At 35.7% G+C, this 11525-nt stretch overlaps 1 pseudogene; it reads right to left on the bottom strand.

Moving 5' to 3' along the window:
* Positions 1–954: 954 nt before the first annotated feature.
* On the bottom strand, positions 955–2017 carry LOC100449267 (malate dehydrogenase, cytoplasmic-like; annotated as a pseudogene).
* Positions 2018–11525: the final 9508 nt, after the last annotated feature.

Here is an 11525-nt window from a genome sequence, read left to right as displayed (position 1 = left end):
GGTGTTCAATGAAACGTTCACTTTCTTTACTGATCTCAGGCTGCAGGCCTTGTAGAGTACCACAATGTCTAATTTAAACAAGGTCACATTCACTTATATAAAACACGGCATATTTTGATCGTCAGTCAAACATTATGAATAAATTGTATTAAAGAGTCTGACTATATTTTTCATGTTTGATGACTGACATCTTTCAGGTCTCACGTGTCCCTGTTTCTCGTGTCCCACACATCTGGGCAAAACAGCAAGAAAATCTGGGTGCTCACTTCCTTGGGCACCCGGGGTGAAATTCAACCATGAAAAGTCCTGATTGATTCCTGTTAAATAAATATTCACATTTTACCTTAATATGTGATCTTGCTTTTTTCCCTGAAGTTAATAATTGTCTTAATCTTTAATTGCTATATTTTCTATGTACCTACCATAAGTTTACCCCCAAACCTTTGAGTGTAATAAAATGAATTGCAATACTTTCAAGTATCTGAGATGAGCTATGATCTACTTTCTTTTGAAAAATCCCTTTGAGGCCTTAATTCGCTGCTCCAATCTGAACTAATTTTTATCCAGGCTTGAATTGAAGCACAGCTGATGCCTAGGACTTTCCCACCTCCTCAGTCTAAAAATGCCTTTCTTTTTCTTTCTCTTTTCTCAATTCTAGGCAGCCTCCCTTAAGGTTAGAGACATTCCCAAAAGATGTTGCTTTTGCTTAGACATATAGTACACTGCAGACAATTGCAAATGTTTCTGCTTAATACATTTTAAAACTCTTTCCAATACTTTTAGTATATTTTATTATTTTTCATTTGAGTATATATTTATTTAAAATGCAGCAGTAACAGCATAATAAATTGTCATTTACAAATATGTACCAAGAAGCACATACTCTTTAATATGTTTTCTTTACATGTAATTTAAGTATAACATTATTATTATTTGGTACTAGAGTCAAAGATGCTATTTAGGTTCTTGAGCTTTGGCACATTTAGTAACATCAAAATGATTTTCTAGTAAGGCAAATAAAAGAACTTCAAAACTAGTTTATTGTCCAATACTTCATAAGTAGCTCCTTTGCAGTAAGATCCATCTCCTTACATGAGAAATCATTAATAGGGAGAACTTAAACTTCCAGGTCTCATTCTTGATTATCACAGCAGAGCAGCAGATCATCAGGCATACCAAAAGAGCTGCCATCAGCGGTAACACCCATGGACACAAACTCACCCTCTGGTGTTTCAAACCAGATATCTCTGACAGTCAGAGATAGGTTTTATGGCAGATATTGCACTGGATAGTATTCAAGCTTTGATGAAAGCAGCATCATGCTGCTGCAGTCATGATGAATTCTCCCTGAGCCAACTGTCATCTTTCAGAGCTTCATAAACACTAATTTCCTTTTCTTGCAATTCTCCTTGGCATGGTTGACATCTGGATACTGAATTGAGGAATGGTCTCCCTAGATAATGACATTCTTTGCATTTTCAGCAGTCACACCAAGTTTAAGAGTGATTTGTGCTTCATCTCAGTTGTGATTCAAATGAATCAAGCAACTGAAGTTCTTGGGGATAGATGGAGCTGACATGAAGAAAATCAGGCAGATGGTATTAACTGGATTTTCTATTATGATAAATTTAACTAACATCTTGGTATATTTCTTCAAGGCTGCAACTTGGCATTTGAAGATTTTCACATGTGCTTTAAATAAATCTTTCTTCTCCATGCCTTCCCTTCTTGGCATGGATGCCTTCCCTTCTTGGCCCACAAAAATGGCCACATCCAAGTCTTTGAAGACCAGCTCTTCTTTGTCTGCTGCAGTGACATCTTTCCAAAGGGAAAGGGCACAGTCTTGCAGTTTCATTAGGACACCATCCAGGACACTCATCATAGGGGTGATATGCATCAGCAAAAGAATTGTAGGCTGTTTTTTACCAAAGACACATCCATTTCCAATACTGTACAGTAATGAATATGCAATTTGACCAGCTGCTTCTTTCACAAGGACTCTGATTGGTTCAGACATAATTGGGAATGTTGGGGACAAATTCAGCACCTGCAAAATGAGCCTCATTGATAGCTGGGACCTGACTCCCTCTGTGGGAGGCAGTCAGGTCACTTCTACCATGGAACCAACTCCTATTTTTATGGCATCACTGCCTGATGATCCTATTAAAGAGACTTTGTCAATGTACAGAAAAATGTAATACAATGTGACTTTTTTCAATGATAGTTATAACACATTTTCTGACAACAGTCTCATTCCCTACCTGCCAAGTGTATAAAAGGTATCTTCAACATATGACTAAACTAAAAAGAACAATAAAGTAAAAGATTTACATTTGCTGAAAAGCATTTCAGAATTAGGTTGGCTTTTCATGGACATATTATACAAATCATCAAGTAGTCACAATTGAGTGGAAATTCTGAAGATGCTCAAACACTACAGAGAAGAGCCTACATTATATAGACCAGGCATATTTTTATTTTGTTCTATTAAATTATTATTATTTTAACATAATGTACATTATTTAGAAAATCAAACAGTCTTACAGAATTATAATGAGAAAGAGCAGCCCCATGCCTCACTACTGCCTACCCTGAAATGTCACTATCTAGATATTTCTATTGTCCACTATTTAGGCATATTTTGTTATGTGCCTAAACCATATCTTTATACCCCTCTTCATTATTCACTTTTAGGGCAAGAGGAGATAGTAACAGGTAGTGGATAAATTCTTACTTGTTTATTCCCTTTGTGTCTCTGTTTCCTTTTCTGTAAAATGGAGACAAGAATATGGCACAGGTTTATTTGAGGATTCAGTGATTTGACACTTCTATAACAGCTACAAAAACACAATGTCACAATATAAGTGTTTAATAAATGACAAGTTTTGTCAATTATTTACAGTTAATTAACATAATGTTTGAATTGTTATGGTACCTGTTTTCCCACTGTCTTAGCCCATTTGTGCTACAGTAAGAAAATACCTAATACTGGATAATTTATAAAGAATATAAATGTATTTCTTATCATTCTTGATGCCAGAAATTCCAAGATTAAAGTGCCAGCAGTTTTGGTGTCTGGTGAGGCAGCTCTCTGCTTCCAAGATAATGCCTTGTTGCTGCATCATCCAGAGAGCATTCAAACTATGTTTTCACGTGGTCAAGAGCAAAAGTGCTAAGCAAATCTTTGAAGCTTCTTTTTTAAGTGCATTAATCCCACTAACAAGGGCAGAGCCCATGTGATTCAATCATTTTCTAAAGACCCCACACTGGAATACCATCACTTTGGAGTTTAAATTCCAACATTTGAATTTTGGAGGGACAGGTGCATTCAAACCATAGTACTCATTGACACATATGCAAACATACTTATTCTCTCATATTTCCAATATAAATATATATTTGTTTGTATTTAAATTTGTACCAATTGTTTACAATATTTTTGCTATGATGAGACATGGAGAAAATTGGGGCTGGGTGTGGTGACACATGCCTGTAATCCTAGCAGTTTGGGAGGCTGAGGCAGGTGGATCACTTGAGATCAGGAGTTCGAGACCAGCCTGGCCAAAATGACAAAATGCTGTTTCTACAGAAAAATACAAAAGTTAGCCAGGCATTATGGCACATGCCTGTAATCCCAGCTACTTGGAAGACTGAGGCATGAAAATTACTTGAACCTGGGTGGCGGAGGTTGCAGTGAACCGAGATTGTGTCACTGCACTCTAGCCTGGGTGACAGAGCTAGATTCTGTCTCACGAAAGAAAGAAAGAAAAAGACAAAGAGAAGAAAGAAAAAACTTTGGACAACTTTTTTTTTTTGCCAATATTTGGTTTTTCCTAATAAAATGCATTTTTAGTTCATTTGCTCAGCATTCTCTGAGCACTTTCCTCAGTAATGCCAATTGTCTGCCACACATCATATAAACATCATCTCAAAACAATCAAATACATCTCCTGTTTCTTCATGTTCATTTCTTCCCCACAATAAATATCCCTTGAAGAAACTTCTGTCTTCCTACTCCAATTTTAAGGGTTTCAGTAGGCCTACTGTTGTCCTAGAATTTCTTTTTTCACGCATCTTGGGCTTCCTTTCATCTCTAATAATGGTCCCCAGTTCCCTGTTCTTCTTTTCATTGGCATGTTCACAATTGTTAGAATGACACTGAATGTCTCAGTTCATTCCTTCTGCCATAAAAAATACCACAAACTGGGTAATTTATAAATAATAGAAATTTATTTCTCACATTTCTGGATCTGGAATTTCTAAGATCAAGAGACTAGCAGATTTAATGTCTCTTAAGGGCTTCCTCTGCAACTAATATTGTGCCTTCATACTGCATCTTCCAGAGGGGATAAATCATGTGTCCTCTCATGGTGGAAGGGCAATCAAGGAATAGGCCACTCCCTTCAACCTCTTTTATAAAAGCACTATTCTCACTCATAAGGATGGATACCTTATTACTTAATCACTTCTCCTAAAGCTCCACCTTTTAATATTATCATATTGGATATTAGGTTCCAATATATGAATTTTGTAGGGAAATATCTATTTAAATCATAGCATTCTACCCTGTCCCCCTAAATGTGTGTCATTTTTATATTCAAAATACAGTCATTACATCCCAATAGTCTTCCAAAATTGTCACTTCCTCTAGCCCTAACTCAAAAGTCTAAAGTCCACAGCCTCGTATAAATACTATCTAAATCAGTTATGAAACTCAAAGGTGTATTTTATCCTGAGACAAATTGTCCTTCAGTTGTGAGCCTGTGAAACAAAACTAGTTGTGGGCTTCCCAGAATACAACGAAGGGACAGAGAGGATAAACATTCTCATTCCAAAAGGAAGAAACAGGAAAGGAGAAAGGGATAACAGGTCCCAAGTAAGTCCAAAACCCAACAGTGCAAAAAACATTAAATCTTAGGTTGGAGAAAAATCTTCTTAGACTCCATGTCCTGCCTTCTGGACATATTTGGGTGGGTGTTGGTTGGGCTTCCAAGCCTCTAGGAAGCCCCACCATAATGGCTTTGCTGGGAGCAGCCAAACCACCAGCTCCCATGGGTTAGAGTCGGGTGCCTACAACTCTCCCATGCTGTGGTGACTCCCATGCACATCGGTGGCTCTATAGTTCTGGAGTTTCAGAAGCAACCCTGCCCCCATAACTCCACTAAGCATTGCCCCATTAGGGATTTTCTGCATTGGTCCTGATTCTCTGGCTCTGCTGGGCATTGCCCTAGAAGAGACCCTCTGTGATGGTATCACTCCCATAGTTCCACTAGTAATTGCCCTAGTAGGGAATATCTGTGGAAATCTGGCCCTTGTGGAAGTTCTCTGCCTGAACCCTGAGGATCTCTGATGCATTCTTTGAAATCTAGATGGAGGTTGCCTAGATGCCTCCACAGTTCTTGTACTTCATGTGCCTGCAGGATTTCTATGTTACAGTTTTAATTTAGATATCCTTATTGTCTGAGAAACCTTAGTTTTTGCTATTAAGATGTTCAACTTACTGAATGAAACCCACTCATATGATGGAGGGTAATCTGCTTTATTGAAAGCCAATTGATTTTTAATGTTAATTACATCTACAAAATACCTCCACAGCAACATCTAGAATACTGTTTGTCCCAGAAAAATGGGCTCCATATTCAAGCCAATTTAACACATAAAATTACCCATCACTGTGTATGACCACACTATCCTGAGCGTGTCTGACCTTGTCTGATCTCGGAAAATTAACCATCACACTTTCATACTAGCAGTATGCAACCTTATACTAGTCCTGTACTAGCCTCATACTGATGTTTTCATGGGTGAAATAGCTAATCTGATGAATTCTGATCACCGTTGTATGTATCAAACACCTAACAGGCTCTGAAATGTCTCTGTCCTTTAGCCTCTTGGGCCTGCATATCTCCAGGCAGAGACAGAAAAAAAAAAAAAAAAAAAAAACTACTTCCAGTCTCTGCTCTTTTTGTTCCGTACTTTTGGGTAGAAACTACATGGGTAAGTCCTATCAGCTGCAAACATCAGGACAGGCTCTATTATTTTCAGGGAGCAAGCATTGCTAAGCTCCATGTTGTTGTGGTTACTAAATTACTTGCTCATTAAAGCCTTACGTTATATAAAACTGATAATATTTTATCCGCATCTGAGTTAGACCAACAAACAGACTGTGTTTTGAAATGTGAGGACATGAGATTTGGGAGGGAGCATGGGTGGAACGATATTGTTTGGCTGTGTCCACACACAAATTTATCTTGAATTGTAGTTACCATAATCCCCACATGTCGTGGAGGGACCTGGTTGGAGGTAATTGAATCATGGGTGCAGTTACCCTCATGCTGTTCTTGTGACAGTGAGTTAGTTCTCACAGGTCCTGATGTTTTTTTAAGGGGATTTCCGTCTTGCTCCCCAACTTTGCTCAGCACTTCTCTCTCCTGCTGCCATGTGAAGAAGAATGTGTTTGCTTCCCCTTCTGCCATGATTGTAAGTTTCCTGAGGCCTCCCAAGCCATGCTGAACTGAGAGTCAATCAAACCTCTTTCCTTTATATATTACCCAGTCTTGGGTATGTCTTCATTAGCAGAGTGAGAATGGACTAATACTGATATCTATTCTGCGATTCTTTTAGTCTCTCTCTCTCTCTCTCTCACCCCCACAGACACACTCAGAGAGAACATGCACAAAGACACACACATAATGATGTTCACTAGATGAAATAATTAGAGCAAACAAGGAGTGCAATATATCTGTAGACATACAATTCATTATCTGTTTTAAAACATAATTTTATAAGTTTTTTAAAACTTTGACTATTACTAAAAAGTAAATTTTTTTTTCAGGCCACCATATTTACTCAATTAATATGTAGGAGTTCTAGGAAGAAAGAGAAAATGTTCCAACTTAAGTCCAATACATTAACCACATAAAAATCCAACATTAACTGTAAAAATGAGCAGTCCTGTATTTTAGTACATGTAGGATGCCACTATAATAATTAAACAATTTTTTCTTTTACATGTCAAAACAGTGGCACCTAGACTTTGCTTGAAATAACCATAGTTGTGTGATTGTGGACAAGATGGGCACATGGGTCAGAAAAATCTGGATGTCTTTTTTACATATAATCATAAAATAACATATAATTGGTATTTTATATGTGTCTTTTTTGTTCAGCTTTATTAATGCATGATTGACATAAAGTTGTACACATTTAGGGAGTACAATATGATGTTTTGATATATGTATACATTGCACATATTTAGGGAGAACAATGTACAATTTAGGGAGTACAATGTATTGTACATATTTAGGGAGTACAATATGATGTTTTGATAGTTGTATACATTGTGTTCTGAAATGATTACCACAATCATGCTAATTAACATAATCCTAATGATGCTAATTAACATAATCCATCACCTCACATGTGAGTGTGTATGTCTGTGTGAGTCTGTGTGTGTGTGTATGTGTGTGTGTGTTTGTGTGGTAAAAACACCTGAAATCTACTCTTTTAGGAAATTTTGGGTATAAAATACAGTATTGTTAACTATAGTCACTATGCGGTATATTAGGTCCCCAGGGCTTATTCATCTCATAACAGAAGAACCACTATCTTTTATATTTATTTATTTTATTTATTTATTTTTTTGAGATGGAGTCTCACTCTGTTGCCCAGGCTGGAGTGCAGTGGTACAATCTCAGCTCACTGCAACCTCCACCTCCTGGGTTCAAGCAATTCTCCTGCCTGAGCCTCCAGAGTAGCTGGTACTACAGGCGTGCACCACCACACCTTGTTAATTTTTGTATTTTTACTAAAGATGGGGTTTCACCACATTGACCAGTCTGGTCTTGAACTCCTGACCTCAGGTGATCCACCTGCCTCAGCCTCCCAAAGTGCTGGGATTACAAGAGTGAGCCACCGCTCCCAGTCTATTTTTTCCCAGCTGCTGGTCACCAGGTAAAAATTAGACAAATATGTCATTCTGAGCTAGATTCTTTAGATTTCTCATATAAATGAGATCATAAAATATTTGTCTTTCTGTGTCTGGCTTCTTTCAGTTATCCTAATGTCCCCAAGGTTCATGCATGTTGTTGCAAATGGCAGGATTTTCTTCTTTAATGTCTGAATAATACTTTATTTTATATATATAACTATATATGTATATGCATCATGGACACTTACATTGTTTTTATATTGTGATCTTTGTGAATAATGTTGCAACAAACAAGAGAGTACAAATATCTCCTAAGATATTGATTTTACTTACTTTGAATAGATACCCAGAAGTATGTTCCTAGATCTTATGGTAGGTCTCTTTTTAATATTTTTAATGTTTTGAGTAATCACCATGCTATTTCCCATAATGGTTGGATCAATTTACATTCCCCCAAACACTGTACAAGAGTTCTCCTTCTTTTACCATTTTGACAACACTCTTCCCTTTTTGAGAATGGCTATTCTAACAGGTGTGAGGTGATATCCCGTTGTGGTTTTGATTTTCATATGCCTCATGATTAGTAATGTTGAGCACCTTTTCATATACCTGTCAGCCATTTGTATGCCTTTGGAAAAGCTTATTTATGTCCTTTGCACATTTTAAAATCAAGTTATTTTAATTTTGTTCTTTTTTGCCAATATGAGTTACATATATATATATATATATTAGATATTACCCATTATCAGATATGTGCTTTACAAGTATTTTTCTCTAGTCTGTAAATTGCCTTTTCATTATGTTGACAGTTTCTTTTGCTGTGCAGAGATGTACTAGTTTGAAGTGGCCCCATTTTCTTATTTTGTTCTTTTTGCCTCTGTGTTCAGTGTTAAATTTTTAAAAATCATTGCTGAGACCAATGACAAAGAGGTTTTCTTGCAAGTTATTTTTAACGAGTTTTATTGTTTCAAGTCTTTTTTTAAGTTAACACATTTAAATTGATTTTTGTATGTATATAGTGTATAAAAATTGTTCAATTTCATTCATTTGCACGTGATGTCATGTTTCCCACCACCGTTTATTAAAGAAAATATCATTTACCCATTATATATTATCAGTGGTCTTGTCAAAGAATAGCTTATCATATGTTTCCACACTGTATTCTGATCTATTGGCCTATGTGCCTGTTTTTATACCAGTACTATACTGTTGTGATTTCTATAGCTTTGTAATATAGTTTGAAATTTAAAAGTGTGATGCATCCAGATTCATTCTTTTTGAGCATAATTGGTTTACCTATATTTAAAAATCTTTTATTTTAATTTGGGTATTACATAGCATATATATTTATGGGTACATGGGATGTTTTGATACAAGCATGCAATACATAATTATCACATCATGTAAAATGAGGCACCTATCCTTCTAAGCATTTATCCTTTGTGTTAAAAACAATCCAATTATACTCTTTTAGTAATTTTTAAATGTACAATACAATTATTATTAACTGTAGTCACCCTATTGAGTTGCTATCAAATATTAGGTCTTGTACATTCTTTCTATTTTTTTTTTTTTTACCCATTAAGCATACCCACCTCACCCTACCCTCATACTACCCTTCCCAGCATCTGGTAACTATTCTTCTACACTCGATCTCAATGAGTTTAGTTGCTTTGATTGTTAGATCCCAGACATAAACGAAAGCATGTAATGTTAATCCTTCTGTGCCTGGCTTATTTCACTTAGCATAATGACCCAGTTCCCTCCATGTTGTTGCAAATTACAGAATCTCATTTTTTATGGCTAAATAGTACTTCATTGTGCATATGTACCACATTATCTCTAGCTATTTATCTGTTGATGGACACTTAGGTTGCTCCAAATCTTTGCTACTGTAAACAGTGTTGCCAAAAACATAGGAGTGGAGATATCCCTTCAATATACTGATTTTCATTGTTTTGGATATATACCCAGAGGTGGGATTGATAGATCACAGGGTACCTCAATTTTTAGTGTTTTGAGGAAACCTCCAAACTGTTCTTTATAGTGGTTTTACTAATATACATTCCCACTAACAGTGTATGAGGGTTTATCTCCACATCCTCACCAACATTTATTATTGCGTGACTTTTGGATAAAAGCCATTTGAAATGTTTGATTTGCATTTATCTGATTATAAATGATGTTGAGCATTTTTCACATGCCTATTTGCCATTTGTATGTCTTTTTGAGAAATTTCTCTTCAAATATTTTTTAATTTTTAGTCTCATTATTAATTTTTTAAATACAGTGTTTGATCTCCTCATAGATTCTGATTATTAATCCCTTGACAGATGGGCAGTTTTCAAATATATTATTTCATTCTGTGGTTGTCTCTTCACTTTATTGATTGTTTTCTTTTGCTGCACAGTAGCTTTTTAACTTGATATGATCACATTTGTCTATTTTTGTTTTGATTTCCTGTGCTTGTGGGGTATTGCTCGAAAAACTTTTGCCCAAACCAATGTCCTGTAGATTTTCCCCAATGTTTTATTGTAAGAATTTCATAGTTTAAAATGTTTTAGATGTATGTCTTTAATCAATTTTGGTGTGATTTCTGTATATGGCAAGAGATAAGATTCCAGTTTTATTATTCTGAATATATCGTTTTCCTAGAAACATTTATTGAAAAGACTGTCTTTTCTCTAGTGTATGTTATTGGCCACTTAGTTGAATATTAGTGCACTGTAGGTGTGTGGATTTGATTCTGGGTTCTCTATTCTGTTCCACTGGTCTACGTGTCTGTTTTTATACCAGTACCATGCTATTTTGATTTCTATTCCTCTGAAGTGTACTTTGAAGTCAGGTAATATGATTCCTCTAGTTTTCTTTCTTTTGATCAGGATAGTTTTGGCTATTCTGCTTCTTGTATGGCTCCATATAAATTTTAGAATGTTTAAAATATTTTTGTGAAGTCTGTCATTGGTATTTTGATAGTTATTGCATTCAATCTGTATATTGCTTTGGGCATTATAAGCATTTTAACAATATCGATACTTCCAATCCATAAACAAAATATTTTTCCATTTTTTCACTTCAATTTCTTTTCTCAGTGTTTTATAATTTTTATTGTGCATATCTTCCACTTATTTGGTTGAGTTAATTCCTAAGTATCTAACATTAGTCGTGGCTATTGCAAATGGGATTGCCTTTTTACTTTTTTCATGTTGTTCACTGTTGGCATATAAAAATGCTACTAATTTTTGTGTATTGACTTTGTATCCTGCAACTTTTTGGAATTTGGTTAATAGCTTTAATACTTTTTTTTGTGGAGTCCTTAGATTTTTCCAAATACAATCTCATATCATCTACAAAAAAGGACAATTTGACTTCTTCTATTTCAATTTTGATGCCCTTTATTTTTCTTGTCTGATTGCTCTATCGAAGACTCCCAGTACTATGCTGAACAACACTGATCAAGTGAGAATCCTTGTTGTGTTCCAGATCTTAGAGGAGAGGCTTTCAGTTTTTCCCCATTCAGTATGATACCAGTGTGAGTCTATCATATATGGCTTTTATCATGTTGAAATATGTTCCTTCTGTACCCAGATTTTTG

Source organism: Pongo abelii, chromosome X (genome assembly GCF_028885655.2).
Source record: "Pongo abelii isolate AG06213 chromosome X, NHGRI_mPonAbe1-v2.0_pri, whole genome shotgun sequence".
NCBI classification, from domain to species: Eukaryota; Metazoa; Chordata; class Mammalia; order Primates; family Hominidae; genus Pongo; species Pongo abelii.
This window is presented reverse-complemented; position numbering and strand designations above follow the sequence as displayed.